At 41.1% G+C, this 20,326-nt stretch overlaps 1 pseudogene; it reads left to right on the top strand.

The window, feature by feature from the left end:
• The window catches only part of LOC137430846 (glutamate receptor ionotropic, NMDA 2A-like), a 566,227-nt pseudogene that overhangs the window by 232,729 nt on the left and 313,172 nt on the right, over positions 1 to 20,326 (top strand).

Below are 20,326 nucleotides of genomic sequence, written 5' to 3'. Positions count from 1 at the left end.
TCTAATAACATTCATATTATGCTTTTGTTATTAGAATCGGCTTTGGGAAAACGCCACGATAAAGCTATCTTAACACGGATGTAGACCTCAACACACAACCCCATTGGTGGGGAAAACACCCTTGGCGGAGAAAACCCCCTTGGGAAGTCCTCCTGTTAAGTTTGTTTGAGATTGGATAAGTAACAACCAAATGTATCACAGTCAAACATCGTCAGACAGACAGACACCAAATTGCGTATTTTTAGTACTCGTACACCCACTCACTATGGGAGCGGCAGCAAGGGTCATTGCTTGTTGGGGTATATAGATTACAGTCGATCTATGGTCGGGTCTCAAGAACATTGGGTGTGTGTTCATTTACCAAGTTTCTTGTGGAGAGATTGCAAAGTGGTGTAAGCATTCCAGCAAGCATTCCATTCAAACCGTTAAGGAACGGCTGGCTTGGCAAGCGCTAGCTAGCGGCTTGGCAAATGAGCACAACCCGGGCTTCCTCCCTTTCAGTTTGGTGTTAAACAGCAGGAGCGAGTTTCAAAAGTTCGTTACGAAAAACGCCACATTAGCGCCAGGAAGGGCCATGGTAGTAACCCAAACCTTGTGGGGTTATATGGAGCACAATAGATCTTCGCTCAGTTCTGTAAGTAAAACTTACCTCACGGATGTCGGAATTCCTCTAAATTTATTTGTTTAGTGTTATAAACAGCATTCGCGACTGTTAAACAAGCTAATCATAAGTGTTTGTGGTTTATAATATTTTTACATCCTGTAGAAGCCATTGCTGGTCAAAAAATCATCAAACAGACAGACACCAAATTAAATGGCGTATTTTAGGATGATGATAATTCTCCCGTAGGTTTGGATTAATTTGCTGCCACTTTTACTTCATTTTTGAAGCGGTGAAGCCGCTTCAGTATTTTACTATGTCCTTCCTTCCATTTGTCCATCGATCTGTCCATCAAAATGAAGAAGAAGAACCTTTCTAACCCACAATGTTTAATTCTAAGGGGTTCTAAAGTGTACTTCTAGATGGTTCTCGAGGGTAATTCTAAAGGGTAAATCTAACCCTAACAGTGCGCTATAAATGTTGCTGAAGCACTGGTTGAAGGTGATCTTTCTAGCTGAGATTATGAAGTCAGCGAAGTTTGACTGATTGCCTGTTTGTATGCCATGTGACGGTATTCATCAGGCGATTTAAATTTGTCAGCCCAATACACCTTGAGAATGAAGCTTTCTCCTGCACTTTTCTCTTTGTCATGTGAAAGTGTCCAACAGGTGATAGTCATGTTTTGTGTGTATTATGTTGAAAGCTTTTGCTTGCCCGGACGATACATTGCAGACACAGTGTCACAGCCTGTCACAGCATGTAGAACCATCATGTATTTGCTGGTGTCTCCGATGGTATTCTGGATTTCATGAATGTTGAATAATGTTTTGGGGCTGCTGTGGCATAACATGTACAGTACATGTCTGTAGTAGTGGTTGCCTGAGCCACCAGCATGACAAGTAAGTTGGTGTCTGTCCCAACAACGATGATTGGCAGCACTTCTGACTCTCATGGTTAGCGCTGTTGAGACGATCAGTGTGTCTGTATCTGCTTCAGCCTGCTTGACACATATGGCTGCAGATAGCATATTTTAATATCAAGATGTAGGTAAGACATCGAGGTAAGACATCACGAGATGGAATCCACAAATATGTGCAATGATTTTTCTAGATCTTATGCAGCAGCTACTATTTCTGCAGCCTTTAGTTATAAACGCTGGTCAAATGTAACTGCAGACCATGCTTTTCACACTGTTTCTGGGCAAAGCATGATTCTCAGTGTAAATAGTGCTTTGATTTGTGGGGGTCCATATTGATGAAGGGGGGGACTTCTATTCTTATTTTCTCATATTGGTCACCCTTCATTGCCGCTTTCATGAAACCAATACATGAAGGACATGGGTCTAATTCCAGAATGGAAAGTGTTTTCACCATTAACTGTAGCTACACTGAAATCAGCGTTGTCATACACAAACTGTGTGAAACCACCTAGGGCATAAGATGGTTCTCCGCCTGATGGTAAGGCATGTTCAAACGGAAGGACTTGGGTCTGCATGCTAAAATTATGGAATGTGCTCTGGCTGTACATCTCGTATTGATAGTCATGGAACTTTTACCCTTCCGATCCACCAAATAGTGCATGAAATGCTTCAGAGAATCAGGTACCAAGGTGCTTCCACTCTCTTCTGTTTCTTCCATTGTATGGAATTCATCACAATCATATTCTCTTAACCAGATATCATCAATGATGATTTAGGCAGCCATATCAATGGTACATTCAGTCTCACTACTCGCATCAGGTCAATGCTGATGGATCTCTGGTAGCTTGTAACTGTTGCTGCATTTTTGCCTGAGGAAGAACTGCTGAAATCTATCTATCCGGGTTTTTCCCAACATCTTTGTTCCTTTCACATTCATTTCTACTTTTTCATATTTCTCTTTATTCATTCTAATTCTTGCTTCTTCTTTATATCTCTCTTTCTTCATCTATCTGTCCAAGAAGAAGTGAATTATTGCAGAAAATTTTCTGGAAGGTTCACTTGGCTGTGCCTGGATGGGTTTGAGGGTAGGGAAGTAGCGGCTGAAATCAGAATCCTATCCAGGTTTCTTCTGATGACTCCATCATTGCTCTTTACTTCTTCTGGTTTCTTCTGATGACTCCAATGCAGTATTTGGTTGTACGTTTCATTACCTTATCAGCAATCCACCTATCATGGAGGATCTTGTGTGCTGAGTCACGAAATCTGATGATGCTCAACCTTGCTGTGATGCTTGGTATTAGTCAGGTTCACTATGTTTTTTCGTTCAAAATCATGGTAGATTAGCAAACCTATACATTTTTGGAAACGTGATTACATGGAAAATCTGAAAATCAATGTTTACATTTGCCAATTCCGACCAATTCGACCAATCGACCAATTCCATTCGACCAATTCGACCATTCGACCAATCGCTTCGATCGACCATTCGACCAATTCGATCGATTCGATTCGATTCATCGAATTCGATTCGATCGACCATTCGACCAATTCGATTTGCCAATCAATTTGACCGACCTTTGCTTCTGTGGAACGGACTGTGAAAACGATGCGGACTATATTGTCGGATACGACACACAGGACAGTGATGACGAACTCTAAATGGCATATTCTGTAATCGTGTATGTTTGATGCCATTGACTGCCTGTGTATATTTTGTCATTGACTGCCTGTGTAGATGTGAAGTTATACTGACGGCATGTGTATATGTGATTTTGCTGACTGCCTGTGTATGTTTGGTGATATGAATTATTGTGACACATTTTGATGTTATTAACTGCCTGTACAAAATGATAACATGTATTTGATTATGCAACTTATCGCGAATATAAAGACAGTATTTTGCAATTCAAAACCTTTGATTCGTGTCTTACCATTCCCCATAGCACTAATTTGATACTTTCATTGGATTCCTTGTCCCTGAAAATATAGGTTTAGTATATTTTTAAAAGTTTTTTAGGGTAATTAGAGGCAGAAATAGAACAAAATATGTATTTTACAGTGGCCATTTTGAAAATCCCAAATGGCCGCCATACAGGTATCTCTCCAAATGTAAACATTGATTTTTAGTTTCCTTATGCTATAACCTTTCCAAAAATGTATAGGTTTGCTAATCTACCATGATTTTGAACGAAATATAATTTATTGACATAGTGAACCTGACTATATTGTGTTATCATCACATAATGTTCCTTCAACTTTAGCTTGAGATACTTCATTGAATATCCATCCATCTTGTCCATTTAAGAGAGTGTCCACATATTCTAAAAGCTCTGGTAGAGTACTGATATTCATCATTCTCATCAAGAAATACGCAGCGCTTCTTGAAAGCTTCCTCCTGCACTTTATCAGTTGGCCTGCCAACGGATTCAACCTTTTCATCTTGGAGGAATACTTAAGCACAATTACGATGATTTTTTGCTTTAGCTGCCACTAAGTAGAAGGCATGTTGTTTGCGTTCTCCAACAGGATTAGCCCAATCATCTTGTCTATCTGTGGCATGATTCATGATTCCATCCTGGAATTCTATGGTTTCGCAATAGCTTCCAACTCTCCTGCGTTTGATCGGTAATTTATTGTCCACATTATAGCTTCTGAACAGAATATACAGTCACGTTTAATATCAAATGTAGAAACACCTGATCGCAATTGTGATGCTTCTTCCTCTTGTATCAGACGAGCAGACGATTTTCCTTTTTCAGCAGTTATCGTGTTTTCATGTGTATAATACTTGCAGCAAAGAGCATGAATTCTCAGTGGTGATGTTCTCTCCAGTATCTGTAGAAGGGCATCATCTCCCTTGATGCTTGCGATCACAAGTGTCCTGTGGCCCCTTGTTTCAAGAGTTACAACATCAGTTGAACGCAGCATCTCGTTGCATATTATACAAGGAACATCCCTTATCTGAAATGGCAATTTTTTTTTACATCAGGCAAAAAGTGGTAAATCACACAAACAAAGATAGATTTCAATTATGGCTGTTATAGGCTTCTCATACAGCCATGTATTAATACTCAAAAATCCCAAGTTTGACCTTGTTAATTTATCAAAGAAAGTATTTAATAATTCACTGATATACAATGCACTAAATGCAGAGCGCTTTTTTTTTTCTTTTTTCTTTTTTGTATACAAGATCGAGGCTCGTGAAAGAGCGAACATTAATCACACAAAAAGTCAAACCGACACACAAAAAACATGGGGAGCGGTAGACAAGATGAGGAGAGAGGGGGAAGGACACAAACACAACATTTGAGAGCAGGGACATCGAGAGATCTGTGGGAGGGAGAGGGCTTTGGGGGGGGGGGAGGGGGAGGCATGGGAAGGGGGGTTGGGAGAGGTATAAAACATATGGACACTGCCAGGACTTCCAGGAAAGAAGTTGGAATTTCAAACAAGGTGGATCTGGGGTGAATTAGCGGGGGTAGAAAAGATCAATGTTTTGGATCGGGGAAGATAAGAGATGGTGGTGAACAGCTGTTTTAAAGACCTGGAGGAAGGAGTGGGATTGAAGGGAGTGTGGGAGTTTGTTCCAGAGGCGGGAGAAAAGAGGAATGAAAGAGTGAAGGTGAGCAGAGAGCCGAGATTTCGGCAGTTTAACCATCAGAGGGTTGCTTGCAGATCTTGTGCGACCTGTAGGAATATTTGGGGGACAGAGCACAGAGAGAGCTGGGGGAGCAAGGCCGGAGAGGAGTCGGTAGAAGACAGAAAGACCACCTACCTGCCTGCGGTGAGTGAGTGAAAGGCCCTCGGAGATAGCTTCATCGCGGGAGTTCCACGGGTGGAATCAATCACGGGTGGATCCTTTTACCGTTCATTTCTTGTTTCCTGGCATTATTTTTAGTAAACCCTTTTATTGTTGCATTTCTATTTCGTGTCGGACTTGCTTGATTACGCTCCAGTGGAAGCCGTCCAGGTAAGTTCGTCATTCTCCTTTCCCTCGCGTGTAAAGACAACCGCCATAGTTGGATTGAAAGCCTCGGAGGTAAACTCGATCGATCATCCGTCCGAGACTGGTCTTTATCGGCACGGACAGGACAACTTGTGTCAGGAGTGTCGGATTCGGACTCAGTGGACACTCGGTGTCCGAGAGTTGCGAGATCGACACCCGCTGGGTGTAAATTGCGCTCAGCATTTGGAATCAAAAATTTTAACGATTGTCTTTCTCTCGTTGAGGGGGAGGTAATCGTAGTACTGTTGTGTCCAAATTTTAGTCGATTGGGGTGTGAAAGCACAGCATGGCACTTTCGGAAAATTTAAAATCTTTTTTTTCTGAGGTAAAAATACGCGCGCAGGAGAACTCCTTCGTCACCGCGGATGGCGGACGCGGGTGAGATGGCCGAGTGGATGGAGGATCCCGAAGAGCACTGTAGTGAGCCGTGGTAGAGTTTGATGAGAATAGGAGGTGAGAATAGCTGTACTAAAATAGTACCCAACATGAAGCAAAGGAGTGTGGTCTCATCTCATGACCAGGCCATGTTACACCAAACTCCTCAAGTCAGTAGTGACTGGAATGATAATTAAAAATTTTCAGAAAATGGCTACCATCTTGGATTTTGAGATTTTTTTTTTTCAAATCATGTAAATGTGATGATTGAATTCCTTCTGGCTGAAAAACTAGGCTTAAATAACTTTTTGGCAGTTCCATCATGTCTGGTTATAAAGATATAGTAGATGATAAAATCGAGAATGACGACCATCTTGGACGGACGCCATTTGAATTCCCGAGTTAGCACAAGGAGGATTTTTTCGGGTCTTTTGAAATGTTTTTTTTTTTATCGTAAAAAGACTCGGACAAAGATCTTTTAAAATGATATTGTTTTAAGCCTTGTTTGAGAGAATGCCACATAGTTATTTTGGGTGGTGTATAAGTTAACAGACCACTGTCTCAATCGCTGAGGCCGATCTTCCTATTGGCTCAAAATCCATTTACAATGAAGGGAAAACGTATAGGGATGGATATCGTGAACATGAAAGCTCCGAAGATGTCTTTGACTTCGAATAGCAGGAAGCAACAACATGGCGACCGTATAATTGTTTCCCAAAGGAGAAATTGTTTGGTGGAGTCAGGCGAACTATGTCCAACGAATGAATGGAACGGAATGTTTCAGAAAGATGGATGGACAGACACACAAAGAAGCTTGTTATTATTATTAAGCGCCAGTATTGGTTGTTGTTGTTGTTGTTGTTTTACTGTTTATGACGTCATGTCATCTGGCGCTGTCCCGCGCATGCTCGGCAGTGTCTTTGTCGCTCACATATTCTTCCTCTTCGTTCTCTGATTTCCATGGACCTGGTGCACTTTGCATTTTTTCTCGGACTCGGTGCATTTTGCACTCGGCCTCGGTGCATCCCAATAAACTCGAGCTGTTCACAGAAACGGCGTACTGTTTGCAATCTGATGGATTGAGAACACGATGAGGTGTTCTGGTGAAGCTAACTAACTATCTCAGCTAACTGGTGAAGATAGATGTACGGTACATTAGACTATATAGTATGTGTCGTGTAAGACAGATATCGAGTAGTGGCTAATTTCAAAATCAAAATTTTTCTTAACAGCAAAGATATCGCGGCATATTTTACTTAACAGAAAATAAAAAGAAATTTGGGAGCATATGAGTCAGCAGTCTGTTTCCTTATACACCACCCGGGTTAAATTTATTGTTTGATTGAAAAAAATTGTATAATTTTCCTGTAGGTTTTGATTCATTTGAAGCAACTTTTACTTAGTATTTTTTTCTCTCTGAGGAGCATTTACATGTTCCAGAGTGAGACAAAAACAGACAGACAGACAGATGGCATTAGCCCACTATATATTTAGATTCCTCCCAAGAGAAATGATGTGCATTGTATTGCTCTGCTTGCAGATCACAAAATTGTCATGATCTATGATGCAGTACACCTAATCATATCTGAAAGATGACCGAGATAATTACATCAAATATGTCATAGAGGGAATGCAGCCCTCTTCAGCACTGAGTAATCATTGTGCAAAATGAAAACGAGGCAATTCACTTATCCTTACCTGATTATGTAAATTGGTTGTTACACACCTGCATGGACAACGTCTCGAGCTGCGTTTATTCTCTGTCGATAGCACGATTGCTTATCCTATAACAGCAGATCAATCTAACCGTTTGAGTTGATCGTTAGAAGAATCAGTAAAAGTCTTAATGGCAGTTAAGCCTACACGTCACACGAGGTTATGGGAAGCGGTTTACTTAAACGCAACCCCAAAATCGAGTTCAAAAGAATGAAAAATACCTCGACAATGTGATGTGTGGCAGCACATTGGTGTAAAGAAATTCTCTAAAGTGGAACTGCTGCACAAAGACCTTTTGTGAGATCGTGTTTAATAATGGAGAACGCATCCAGAATTGAAATTCTCAACGGATTCGAAACCTGCAGAAGTGTCCTTTGAAATTTCCCCCAAAAAGTCAAAGACCATTGAAAGGATCATGTGTCATCCCACCCTATAAAAAGGAGAACGACAGACATGATATCCTTGATGGTGAGTGGTGACCTGGACGAATAGTCCTTAAATGTTTTATATTCTGCATTGCTAAATGAAAATCTGCAAAACAATTTCTTTTGTCAGAGTTTTGCCTCCGAGGCTTAAATGACATCTAGATTTTGGAGCAAAATAATAATGTAGTCCAAGGCTCTGGACAGCACGCAGAGCGAGTCATGCGTGATTTGAGTTTTTACATTTTGTAACCATCTGTGGTTTGTTTGGTGTTTCCTGGTTTCCTGGTTGTTTGGTGTTTCCTGGTTGTTTGGCGTTTCCTGGTTTTTTGGCGTTTCCTGGTTTTTTGGCGTTTCCTGTTTTTTTGGTGTTTCCTGGTTTTTTGGTGTTTCCTGGTTTTTTGGTGTTTCCTGGTTTTTTGGTGTTTCCTGGTTTTTGGTGTTTCCTGGTTGTTTGGTGTTTCCTGGTTTTTTGGTGTTTCCTGGTTGTTTGGTGTTTCCTGGTTGTTTGGTGTTTCCTGGTTGTTTGGTGTTTCCTGGTTGTTTGGTGTTTCCTGGTTGTTTGGCGTTTCCTGTTTTTTTGGCGTTTCCTGGTTTTTTGGCGTTTCCTGTTTTTTTGGTGTTTCCTGGTTTTTTGGTGTTTCCTGGTTTTTTGGTGTTTCCTGGTTTTTTGGTGTTTCCTGGTTTTTGGTGTTTCCTGGTTGTTTGGTGTTTCCTGGTTTTTTGGTGTTTCCTGGTTGTTTGGCGTTTCCTGGTTTTTTGGTGTTTCCTGGTTTTTTGGTGTTTCCTGGTTGTTTGGCGTTTCCTGGTTTTTTGGTGTTTCCTGGTTTTTTGGCGTTTCCTGTTTTTTTGGTGTTTCCTGGTTTTTTGGTGTTTCCTGGTTTTTTGGTGTTTCCTGGTTTTTTGGTGTTTCCTGGTTGTTTGGCGTTTCCTGGTTTTTTGGCGTTTCCTGGTTTTTTGGTGTTTCCTGGTTTTTTGGTGTTTCCTGGTTGTTTGGTGTTTCCTGGTTTTTTGGTGTTTCCTGGTTGTTTGGCGTTTCCTGTTTTTTTGGTGTTTCCTGGTTTTTTGGTGTTTCCTGGTTTTTTGGTGTTTCCTGGTTGTTTGGTGTTTCCTGGTTGTTTGGTGATTCCTGGTTGTTTGGTGTTTCCTGGTTGTTTGGTGTTTCCTGGTTGTTTGGTGTTTCCTGATTGTTTGGTGTTTCCTGGTTGTTTGGTGTTTCCTGGTTGTTTGGTGTTTCCTGGTTGTTTGGTGTTTCCTGGTTGTTTGGTGTTTCCTGGTTGTTTGGTGTTTCCTGGTTGTTTGGTGTTTCCTGGTTGTTTGGTGTTTCCTGATTGTTTGGTGTTTCCTGGTTGTTTGGTGTTTCCTGGTTGTTTGGTGTTTCCTGGTTGTTTGGTGTTTCCTGGTTTTTTGGTGTTTCCTGGTTTTTGGTGTTTCCTGGTTTTTGGTGTTTCCTGGTTGTTTGGTGTTTCCTGGTTGTTTGGTGTTTCCTGGTTTTTTGGTGTTTCCTGGTTGTTTGGTGTTTCCTGGTTGTTTGGTGTTTCCTGGTTGTTTGGTGATTCCTGGTTGTTTGGTGTTTCCTGGTTGTTTAATGTTTCCTGGTTGTTTGGTGTTTCCTGGTTGTTTGGTGTTTCCTGGTTGTTTGATGTTTCCTGATTGTTTGGTGTTTCCTGGTTGTTTGGTGTTTCCTGGTTGTTTGGTGTTTCCTGGTTGTTTGATGTTTCCTGATTGTTTGGTGTTTCCTGGTTGTTTGGTGTTTCCTGGTTGTTTGGTGTTTCCTGGTTGTTTGGTGTTTCCTGGTTTTTTGGTGTTTCCTGGTTTTTGGTGTTTCCTGGTTTTTGGTGTTTCCTGGTTGTTTGGTGTTTCCTGGTTTTTTGGTGTTTCCTGGTTGTTTGGTGTTTCCTGGTTGTTTGGTGTTTCCTGGTTGTTTGGTGATTCCTGGTTGTTTGGTGTTTCCTGGTTGTTTGGTGTTTCCTGGTTGTTTGGTGTTTCCTGATTGTTTGGTGATTCCTGGTTGTTTGGTGTTTCCTGGTTGTTTGGTGTTTCCTGGTTGTTTGGTGTTTCCTGGTTGTTTGGTGTTTCCTGGTTGTTTGGTGTTTCCTGGTTGTTTGATGTTTCCTGATTGTTTGGTGATTCCTGGTTGTTTGGTGTTTCCTGGTTGTTTGGTGTTTCCTGGTTGTTTGGTGTTTCCTGATTGTTTGGTGTTTCCTGGTTGTTTGGTGTTTCCTGGTTGTTTGATGTTTCCTGATTGTTTGGTGATTCCTGGTTGTTTGGTGTTTCCTGGTTGTTTGGTGTTTCCTGGTTGTTTGGTGTTTCCTGGTTGTTTGGTGATTCCTGATTGTTTGGTGATTCCTGGTTGTTTGGTGTTTCCTGGTTGTTTGGTGTTTCCTGGTTGTTTGGTGTTTCCTGGTTGTTTGGTGTTTCCTGATTGTTTGGTGTTTCCTGGTTGTTTGATGTTTCCTGATTGTTTGGTGATTCCTGGTTGTTTGGTGTTTCCTGGTTGTTTGGTGTTTCCTGGTTGTTTGGTGTTTCCTGATTGTTTGGTGTTTCCTGGTTGTTTGGTGTTTCCTGATTGTTTGGTGTTTCCTGGTTGTTTGGTTTTTTGGTGTTCCTGGTTGTTTGGTGTTTCCTGGTTTTTTTGGTGTTTCCTGGTTATTTGGAAACAGTAACAGAGGTTCTTGTGCTGAAATCTGCTGCATATTATGACTGCTGATTGGAAAGGAACTCCAAATTATCACAGTCCCTTCTAGTTTGCCTCCTTTCACAGTATGTTTACAGGTGGACATAGATTGTTGAACTTCTGCCTAATCTGCTCCATTAAATACTTATTTATGAATCATGTGGGATAAAGTTGGCCGGTGAATGCAATTTCAGAAAATCCATGTCCTATATGTTATGCATAATGTTAAAATTTGACATGTTCTGTTTCCCCATGATACATCTGTGCCTTCGGCTAATTTTTATTTGCCATTGGAACAAGATGCAAAAGCTGACGATGAGCCAGCCATGCAAGAGTTCATAGGGTAGAGAAGTTTTTTGTAAATTGTTGCATTGTATTCTGGATGTTTTATACAAACAAGTCAAACATTCTCTATATATCATATTGGCCAGTATATGCCCGCCCAATGCAAACAAAACGCCTGCCGAGATTGGTCCAACGTTTCAATGGTCAAGACAGAACAGCCCAACTGCATCTACAATGCTTTTCAAGATAGGGTGGGTTTAGCTGCTTTTATCAATACCCAAAATTGTAGACCCAATGCCCTCTCTAGAAAGCTGAAAGTACCGCTTTTTGTGCAGTTATGTTAATAGGTTTTTTTTGTTGTTTTTTTGTATTCAGAATCGAGGCTCGTGAAAGAGCTAACATTTATCACACAAAAAATCAAACGGACACACAAAGTATATAATAAGGGGAGTGGTAGACAAGATGGGGAGAGAAGGGAAAGCACACAAACACAACATTTGAGAGCAGGGACATCGGGAGATCTGTGGGAGGGCTTGGGGGGAGGAGGCGTGGGAAGGGAGGGGGAGGAGGCGTGGGAAGGGGGGGTGGGGTGGGAGAAGTATAAAACACAAGGACACTGCAAGGATTTCCAGGAAGGAAGTTGGTATTTCAAAAAATGTATCTGGGGTGAAATTAGCGGGGGTAGAAAAGATCAAGGTTTTGGATGGGGGATGATAAGAGATGGTGTTGAACAGCTGTTTTAAAGACCTGGAGGGAGGAGTGGGATTGAAGAGAGTGAGAGTTTGTTCCAGAGGTGGGAGAAAAGAGGAATGAAAGAGTGAAGGTGAGCAGAGAGTCTTGATTTTGGCAGTTTCACCATAAGAGGGTGGCTGGCAGATCTTGTGCGACCTGTAGGAATATTTGGCGGACAGAGCCCAGAGAGAGCTGGGGGAGCTAGGCCAGAGAGGAGTCGGTAGAAGACAGAAAGACAGAAGGACCACCGGTAGAAGACAGTTATTTGTTACGTTATGTTTATTAGTTATGTTTTGTTTATGGTGTAGTTTTTATGGAGGCACGTCGAATGGTGCAGGTTGAGGTTGTGGAGGGTGGTTCATTTCAGCCTAAAGGGTAGTGACTGAGTGTGGAAGAGGAATGGAGATGTGTGAATGGTGTGTGTGTGTGTGTGTGTGTGTGTGTGTGTGTGTGTGTGTGTGTGTGTGTGTGTGTGTGTGTGTGTGTGTGTGTGTGTGTGTTTTGCAGGGAGTGGGTGTTGTTTTGCATGATTGTGTTTTTGCTTGAGTGGTGCATGTTGTAAGGGTAGGTGGTCGGTTGGTTAGGTCTGGTTAACTAGTCATCACATTTTTAGCTCACCTGGAACGAAGTTCAGGGGAGCTTATGCGATGGCGCGTTGTCAGTCCGTCCATCCATCAGTCCGTCCGTCCGTAAACACTTGAAACTTCTTCTCCGAAACCGCTGATTGGGTTGCGACCAAATTTGGCACAAATGATATGTGTTGTGTTGTGACTAAAGTTTGTTCACGGCGTTAAAAAAAAAAACCCAGTGTCTAAGGGGGTTTACCGGCGGTCAAAGTGGGTCCAGGTTTGACCCCCCAAAATAGGAGTTTGCTTTTTCCTCTGAAACTACACACACTATTTCGATGAAAGTTGACCACAACCTTCATCACCCGTTATGTACTGAAGTTTGTTCACGGCACTAAGAAAATCAAAGTCTAAGGGTGTCTATGGGGGGGTCAAAGTGGGTCCAGGTTTGACCCCCCAAAATAGGTATTTGCTTTCTTTTCTGAAACTACTCACACAATTTTGATGAAACTTGACCACAACTTTCATCACTCATGCTGTACCAAAGTTTGTTCACCATTGAAATTGGTTTAAAATACCCTTAGTTGGTACAGTATACTGTTTATTCTACCAGGTGAGCGTCAGGGGTATTGCCCCTATGTTTACCTGACATGACCTCTGTCCTTTGGCCATTGACCTCGGGACCCCAATATCTAATCAGTTAATCCTTACATCATTATACATATCTGTACCAAGTTTGAATTAGACAACTTCAGCCGTTCTCAAGTTAAGGACCTATTACAGACTTTGACCTTTGACCTCTTGACCCAGAAATTTAATCAGTTAATCTTTACATCTTTACATCATTATACATACCTGTACTAAGTTTGAATTAGATCACTTCAGCCATTCTCAAGTTAGATCGATTACAGACTTTGACCTTTGACCTCATGAACCCAAAATCTAATAAGTTAATCTTTACATCATTCTACATAAGTGTACCAAATTTGGTCAGAATCCCACCACTGGTTCACAAGTTATCGCGGTAACAGAATTTCTACCTAACATGACCTCTGACCTTTGGCCTTTGACCTCGTGACCCCAAAATCTAATAAGTTAATCTTTACATCATTCTACATAAGTGTACCAAATTTGGTCAGAATCCCACCACTGGTTCACAAGTTATCGCGGTAACAGAATTTCTACCTAACATGACCTCTGACCTTTGGCCTTTGACCTCGTGACCCCAAAATCTAATCATTTAATCTTTACCTCATTATACATACATGCACCTAAGTTGACGAAGATCCTTTTAGCTGTTCTCAAGTTATCGCGGTAACGAAAACCTATCATGGACGGACGGATGGACAGCCGGACGGACGTCCTGAAAACATAATGCCTCCATCGACTTCGTCTGGTGGAGGCATAACAATTCTCAGATCCGGATCTTCACCAAAATCGAATCGGTTTGTCCATGTCAAATACCCAACCTCTCCACCAAATTTCGTCTGAATAAGTCCACAACTTTTTTAGATATCCTGTTCACAAACAGATAGACAGACAGATGGGTGAAATCAGACAGACAGGGAGGGGTGAAAACATAACTTCCAACCACGTTCGATGACATAGGCAATGAGTTGTGTTTTGTGCTAATCTCATGAGTAACCCCATATACCATTGTAGTTCTACTGGCTTCGCAGTTTTGTGGATACATTTCTGTTATGAAGGTCAAGGTTTTCCAATGCTGTACCTCAAAATGTGATTGGACAAGCACATACGCACATAAAGGAATAGGTGCGCAACTCCACAAAGTGCTCGTGGCACCTTTTTGGACATCTTCCAGGCATGTTTGACTTTTTGGCTTAATGGGAACTTCGACCTTGTTCTTGAAGGGGTGAGGCTGCATTGTCTGCACGTGCTGTTAGTTCTGAAGCTTCACTTGGAAATACAGCCTTAACGACATTTGCTTTGATACACCGCTCAAGTGACACGGTTTCTCAAGGCTACGCGGCAGCCCGATTGCTTCTCACTATGGATCCAGCTTATCGTGACCTACTTCCATCAGGCGCTGCCGAGATACATCTCATTCAATCACCGGTTTCCGGGCCTCGGGTGTTGTCCAAGCCTCTTGACAGCCTGGATTCTTTGACAAACCTTGACAGCCAATTCTAATATATTGGTCTTGATTTCGGACAAGAACGTTTTTACATTTTAACTTCTAGAGATGAAGCACGTAATTTCTGGGTTTTTTTTGTTTTTTTTCATTCATTATGAGGTTATTGCTTTTCTATTACTGCCATTTTTTTATGTGATTTGAATCCAAGATGCCTTTAACAGTAAGCCAGATTCCCACCCACCGTGCCACACACTACCAAAATGAAACAAAGTTTTTCACACAGGGGGATGGAAGTGATACCATTGGAGGTGTTATATTGGCTTTTCAATTCATGCTGTCAGATTCACTGCCAGATAGGTGCGTGCTGTAGGCTCGAACTGAAGATTCCGGGAACAAAATCAAACTAAGGATGCTTAGATGCAGAGGTCTGAAATTTTCCTGACTAGCTTCATTATTTAGGTCATTAATAACACGCCAGTAGTATGTCTTTGCTTTGTCAATGGTCTATGCCTTTCGACTTTTGATGTCAATGTCCACCCTGCACGACCCTTTTTTTTTTCTTTTTTTTTTACAGAAGTCAGTGAAAAATGTGACATGTTCAACACTTTATAACCAATCCTGACTATTTTGTTGTACTCAACTAGCTGGGGTACCTGACATTGCCTGGTGCTGTTCTCATCCCGTTGGAATTTTGAAGAAATCAAATTTTGATTTACTTGTACACCCGCAGACTCCGGGAAGCAGCAGGAAGGATCATTCCTCTTTGGGGTGCATAGATTACAGTCGATCTATGGTCTGGTCTCAAGAACATTGGGAGTGTGTTCATTTGTCAAGTTTCTTGTGAAGAGATCGCCAAGTGGTTTCAGCATTTGAGCAAGTTCTCCATTAAAAACCGTTAATGAACGGCTGGCTTGGCAAGCGCTAGCTAGCTGCTTGGTAAAGGAGGACAACCCGAGCTTCCCCTTTCAGTTTCGTATCAAACAGCAGCAGAGAGTTTCAAAAGTTCGCTACAAAAAATGCCATGGTAGCGGCAGAAAGGGCCATGTTATTAACCCAACATTTGTGGGTTATATAGAGTACAGTAGATCTTTGCTCAGTTCTGTAAGTAAACCTTTCTTCACGGATGTCGGGATTCCTCCAAATTTCTTAATTTAGTGTTATAAAGAGCATTAGCGACTCTTTAAAAAGCTAAGCATACGTGTTTGTGGTTTATAATATTTTTACTTCCTGTAGAAGCCGTTGCTCCCACAGAAACGCCATTATAACGATAAGCTATTTATACACGTTACTAGTACCCGACTGCAAAGCCGCAATGAGCCGGCGAAGCCAAAGCCTCTTGCCACTATTTTACCCATCACTATGGCATCAGTAGATTAGGTAGTTGGTAGTAGGTAGGTGTAGTAGGTACCGTACCTGGTTCAAAATGACACCATTTGCATTCTGGATGAGATTAAAATTTATAAAATCTCCTTGATTAATTCGGTGAATTCCGTCTCAACTTCGGATATTTCCGGCCGTGAAAAACTATGCCCGACAGCCGCGAGAATTCTAAAAAATAATTCTTCGTCAATTTTAGAATATTTGACGCCGTTTTCAGCTTCCGAAAGCGGTAATAAGCTTTTTTGAAATATTTTTTCAAATACTCGAATCTCATTGGTTCCGGTGTTTGGTGACGATTTTCGTTGAAGATAACCAGGGCCCGGGGAACGAGGTTGGTCTTAAAGTATTTTAATTACAAATTAGAGGTGCTTAAGACTGAATCAAACAAAGATGGGTGAAACAAACTCTTATTTAACGTTTTCTCAATTTTTATGCATACTTCCGCATCCGGACGATGGCGGCCTCCATTGAGTGATTTGGTGCGTCAAAGCTTGAAATTCTCAAAGGATCCAGCAAAATCTGGCTTTTCAACATAATACGTACGTGTTCATTCACAACACCGGCTTCGCCGGCTATCACTGCAGGAAACACGCCTTGGGGAAGTGGGACATTATTAGTATTAATATTGTTTGGTAATAACATTAACAACATGTGATTATCATTAATTTTGTTATTAAAAGCGTCTGGAAAAACGCCACGACAAATCTTCTTTGAAAATACGCCACGATAAAGCGAATTTAACATTGATATACACCTCAACGTGCAACCCCATTGACGGCAATGGCGGGGAGAAACCCCCCTTGGGGAGGGGGCAAATGAATGCGCTACAACCTTCATTATGTAACCCTTGGTCATCCTGTCAAGTTTGGTTGAGATTGGATAAGTAACGACGGAATGTATTGGCGTCAAAAATTCATCAGACAGACAGACACAAATGGCGCATTTTAGTATGTGATCCTCCATTTTTTGTGGAGGCCTAAAACACTTCCCTACACCCACTAAGGAATGGGGTCAGGGATCATTTAAATAATACCTTTCACATAGCTACAATGGCTTAGGCATGATAGAGCAATAAAAAAAAAAATCCCAAAATTCCAACTTTTTTTTCATTACTTGTGGGCCCGTTCGTCCATTTGACCAAATTTTTCCTGGTCTTCACAGCCTTGTATCATACCTGCCTACTGTAGTGCTTGAGCATTAACTTGCTTTTCACCAAGCCCAGATGTTCTTGGGCCAGGGCAGGGGACGATTCCATTGACCAACCGACAGGTAGGTGCAGTCAGAACCTGCATTTATTTAAAAATTAAAGCACAAGTGATACACAAAGAATACCGTCACAGCACTACACACAGCAAAGTGAATGATGACTGTCTGGTCCTCTCCAACTCCTTCACAATCTGTTTTACTCTTTATATACGTATACTCAGTCGAAGAACATTCTTGAAAGCTGATCCCTCAATAAACGACTCAAAATTACTAGATGGTTCTATAACCGGAAACTGCTGGGAGTTGGTTTTTAATACGAGATGGTTGATTATTTGGAAGTAACCAGAAATTTCATGAATTCTCGCAATCTTTTCACATGGCCTTATGTCTAACTAAAATACTTTAAAAATCCCTTTTTACTCTACTCAACTTTAAGAATGAACATTGCCTCAACATTACAGTGATGTTGTAAATATTTTCAACTGTTTGTGTGTTTGTTTGTGCATTTGTGTGTTTGTACGGGTATCTTTCACGGTTGAACCATAGCACCGAGAGATCACAAATTTTGGGAGTATGTACCTCAGAATCTGGACAAGGGAGTGAGTTACGGTACCACACTTTGGCCTTGACCTCTGTTTTGAGGTCACCAAAGGCTGCTATAAAGTGTATACTGGAATGTGGGATTAGGCTGTGCTGCCGCTGGCCTGCAAGCAAAAGGTAGCAACGATAAGGCCAATGACTCCATCATTTTTCAATGTCCAACATGTTTCAAAACCACCGCCGGGTAAAGCTCAGTCAGTCGTGCAGCTCCGGGAACCCCCCCCCCCCTCCCATTCCCCCCACCACCTTCCCCACCCCCTTCCCAACCGCTTCCTCAACAACTCGGGCAGCACCGCGTAACCCCTGCTAGTATATAATAAACAATTTGTTCTGTTTTGAATCATATGTATATCAGTCATATATATATGTATATACATACATGACATAGTCAGAAAACAGGACACCAACACCATTCACGCCCTCCGGGCACCCTTGCCACACAAACTTGTATTTCTGTCCCTGCCTACCCTTCACCATTCTCACACCACTTCCCTTCCATCTCGTCTCTTGCACACAACATATGTCCACTCTTCTTCTGACCAATACTTCCACCACTTCTCCTGATCTCCCTGTCATTGTCCCTACATTCCATGTCCCAAACCTCAGAAACCGATCTCCACTTCAGGCATCAGACGTTTCTTCGTCATAAATGGAGTGATTTCCACCCTTGCTTCGATCGGGTTCCCCACCTTGAGTTTTGACGTGAGGGAGTGGGGTCCCCCACGGGGTACTTCGGGCTGTACCCTGCCCATATGTCATTGTAATTGTCATGGTTCCTCTTTTGAGGCAATGTTTTATAGCCGGATGCCCTCCTGACGCCAACCCTTTTAGTCACCTCTTATGACATGCAGGGATATGGTGTACCTATTCTAAACCGGTGTACTTACTTTTTCCACATGCGAAATTTGCATTTATGTTTATTTAAATTATACAATGGACTACAAAATGTAAATGTTTCATGATATTTGTTATATTATATCACCTTTATCTGTCAATATTGTTGAAGTGAAGATCAAATAGCTGTATGTAGAAATATGTTGAAAAAGTCAAAACTTTACATGGGGTGTACTTACTTTTTCACATGACTGTATATTGTTCTTTGCCAAAGTTGGTGAGTTATTGCTGGCATCCTGGGCAAAGTTCAGAAATTCCTGCTCCAACTTACAGGCGTACCATAACTGCATCAGCAGCTGTACAGCCATGCTTTAAGGCAATGAAGTAAACAATCAGCCATCTGGTGGGCAAACACGAGAAAAAGAAGACCCATTTCTCATCGCATTCAGCGGGGCCTTTCAGTTGGAATTGCCTCCTCCCAATGGATGCCAACCTATGAGGATTGTCCATGCACTTAACCTTTTAAATGCTGAACATCAAGCAAGGAAGCAGCACGCACAATATAAAAGAAGTCTTTGGTATGACTGGGCAAGGATTTGAACCGTTGACCTCCCAGACTCGGAGTGGATGCTCTATCCATTGTACCACCGATTTTATGCATCTCACTTTATTTAACTCTGAATTAAATAGATCTAAAGTTAGCTTTGGTAACTCTCACCATCGATTGATAAAAGCCACATTGTAAAGATTGCAGAAACATTTTTAAAAGGAAAAAAAATCGGATATGTAAGTCCAGAAAAAAAATATAGGATATGTAAGTCCAGGAAAAAAAAATAGGATATGTAAGTCCAGAAAAAAAAAAATAGGATATGTAAGTCCAGAAAAAAAAAATAGGATATGTAAGTCCAGAGAAAAAAAAATAGGATAAGTCCAGAGAAAAAAAAAATAGGATATGTAAGTCCAGGGAAAAAAAAATAGGATATGTAAGCCCAGAGAAAAAATAAATAGGATATGTAAGCCCAGAGAAAAAAAATAGGATATGTAAGTCCAGAAAAAAAAAATAGGATATGTAAGTCCAGAGAAAAAAAAATAGGATATGTAAGTCCAGAGAAAAAAAAAATAGGATATGTAAGTCCAGAGAAAAAAAATAGGATATGTAAGTCCAGAGAAAAAAAATAGGATATGTAAGTCCAGAGAAAAAAAAATAGGATATGTAAGTCCAGAGAAAAAAAAATAGGATATGTAAGTCCAGAGAAAAAAAAATAGGATATGTAAGTCCAGAGAAAAAAAAATAGGATATGTAAGTCCAGAGTATAATTGTCATAACTATTATCGTGCCTTCCAAATCTAAAATAAAATGCCAATGAACAAGTTTTTCCACTGAATTAACGAATGCTGTGGGTTTGAATTATGGAATCAAACGAAAAGTGTGCTTCACTTAAAGTTACTCATGTAAAGAATAAGTTATATTCAAGGAGGAAAAATAGCTTTGCCAATAAATAAATGATACCAAGTCATACTCCAGCAATTTTGTTAAAAAACAAAACAAACAGAAAGAGCAGACAGGCTCGGAAACCTGCCAAAGAAAGAATACGGAGTGTGACATTTTGTTAGAAAATGTATACCATTGGAAAATGTACTCCCTTGTCTGAAGAAACAAAGGCCAGCCGAGCGAATGGAGATGGACACAATTTGGCAGTGTCTATTTCCATATTACCCAGAGCTCTCTGTAATTCGTATTGCATGCATTGGTGTGCTGTTTAGACCATTGCACACCATTCGTAGTACTTATTACCAATTGTTTCTCCTCTGATTGCTTTGCTTTTTAATACCCAGTATGATTATCAAATTCATTTATGAGGTTCCATATTGCGATGCGTCCACAGCAAATGCTACATTAGTGACATTGGCA

The sequence above is a fragment of the Myxine glutinosa genome, chromosome 1, assembly GCF_964187855.1.
Source record: "Myxine glutinosa chromosome 1, kmMyxGlut1.1, whole genome shotgun sequence".
Taxonomy (NCBI): Eukaryota; Metazoa; Chordata; class Myxini; order Myxiniformes; family Myxinidae; genus Myxine; species Myxine glutinosa.
The sequence above is the reverse complement of the archived record's forward strand: the minus strand, read 5'-3'. Positions and strand labels throughout refer to the sequence as shown.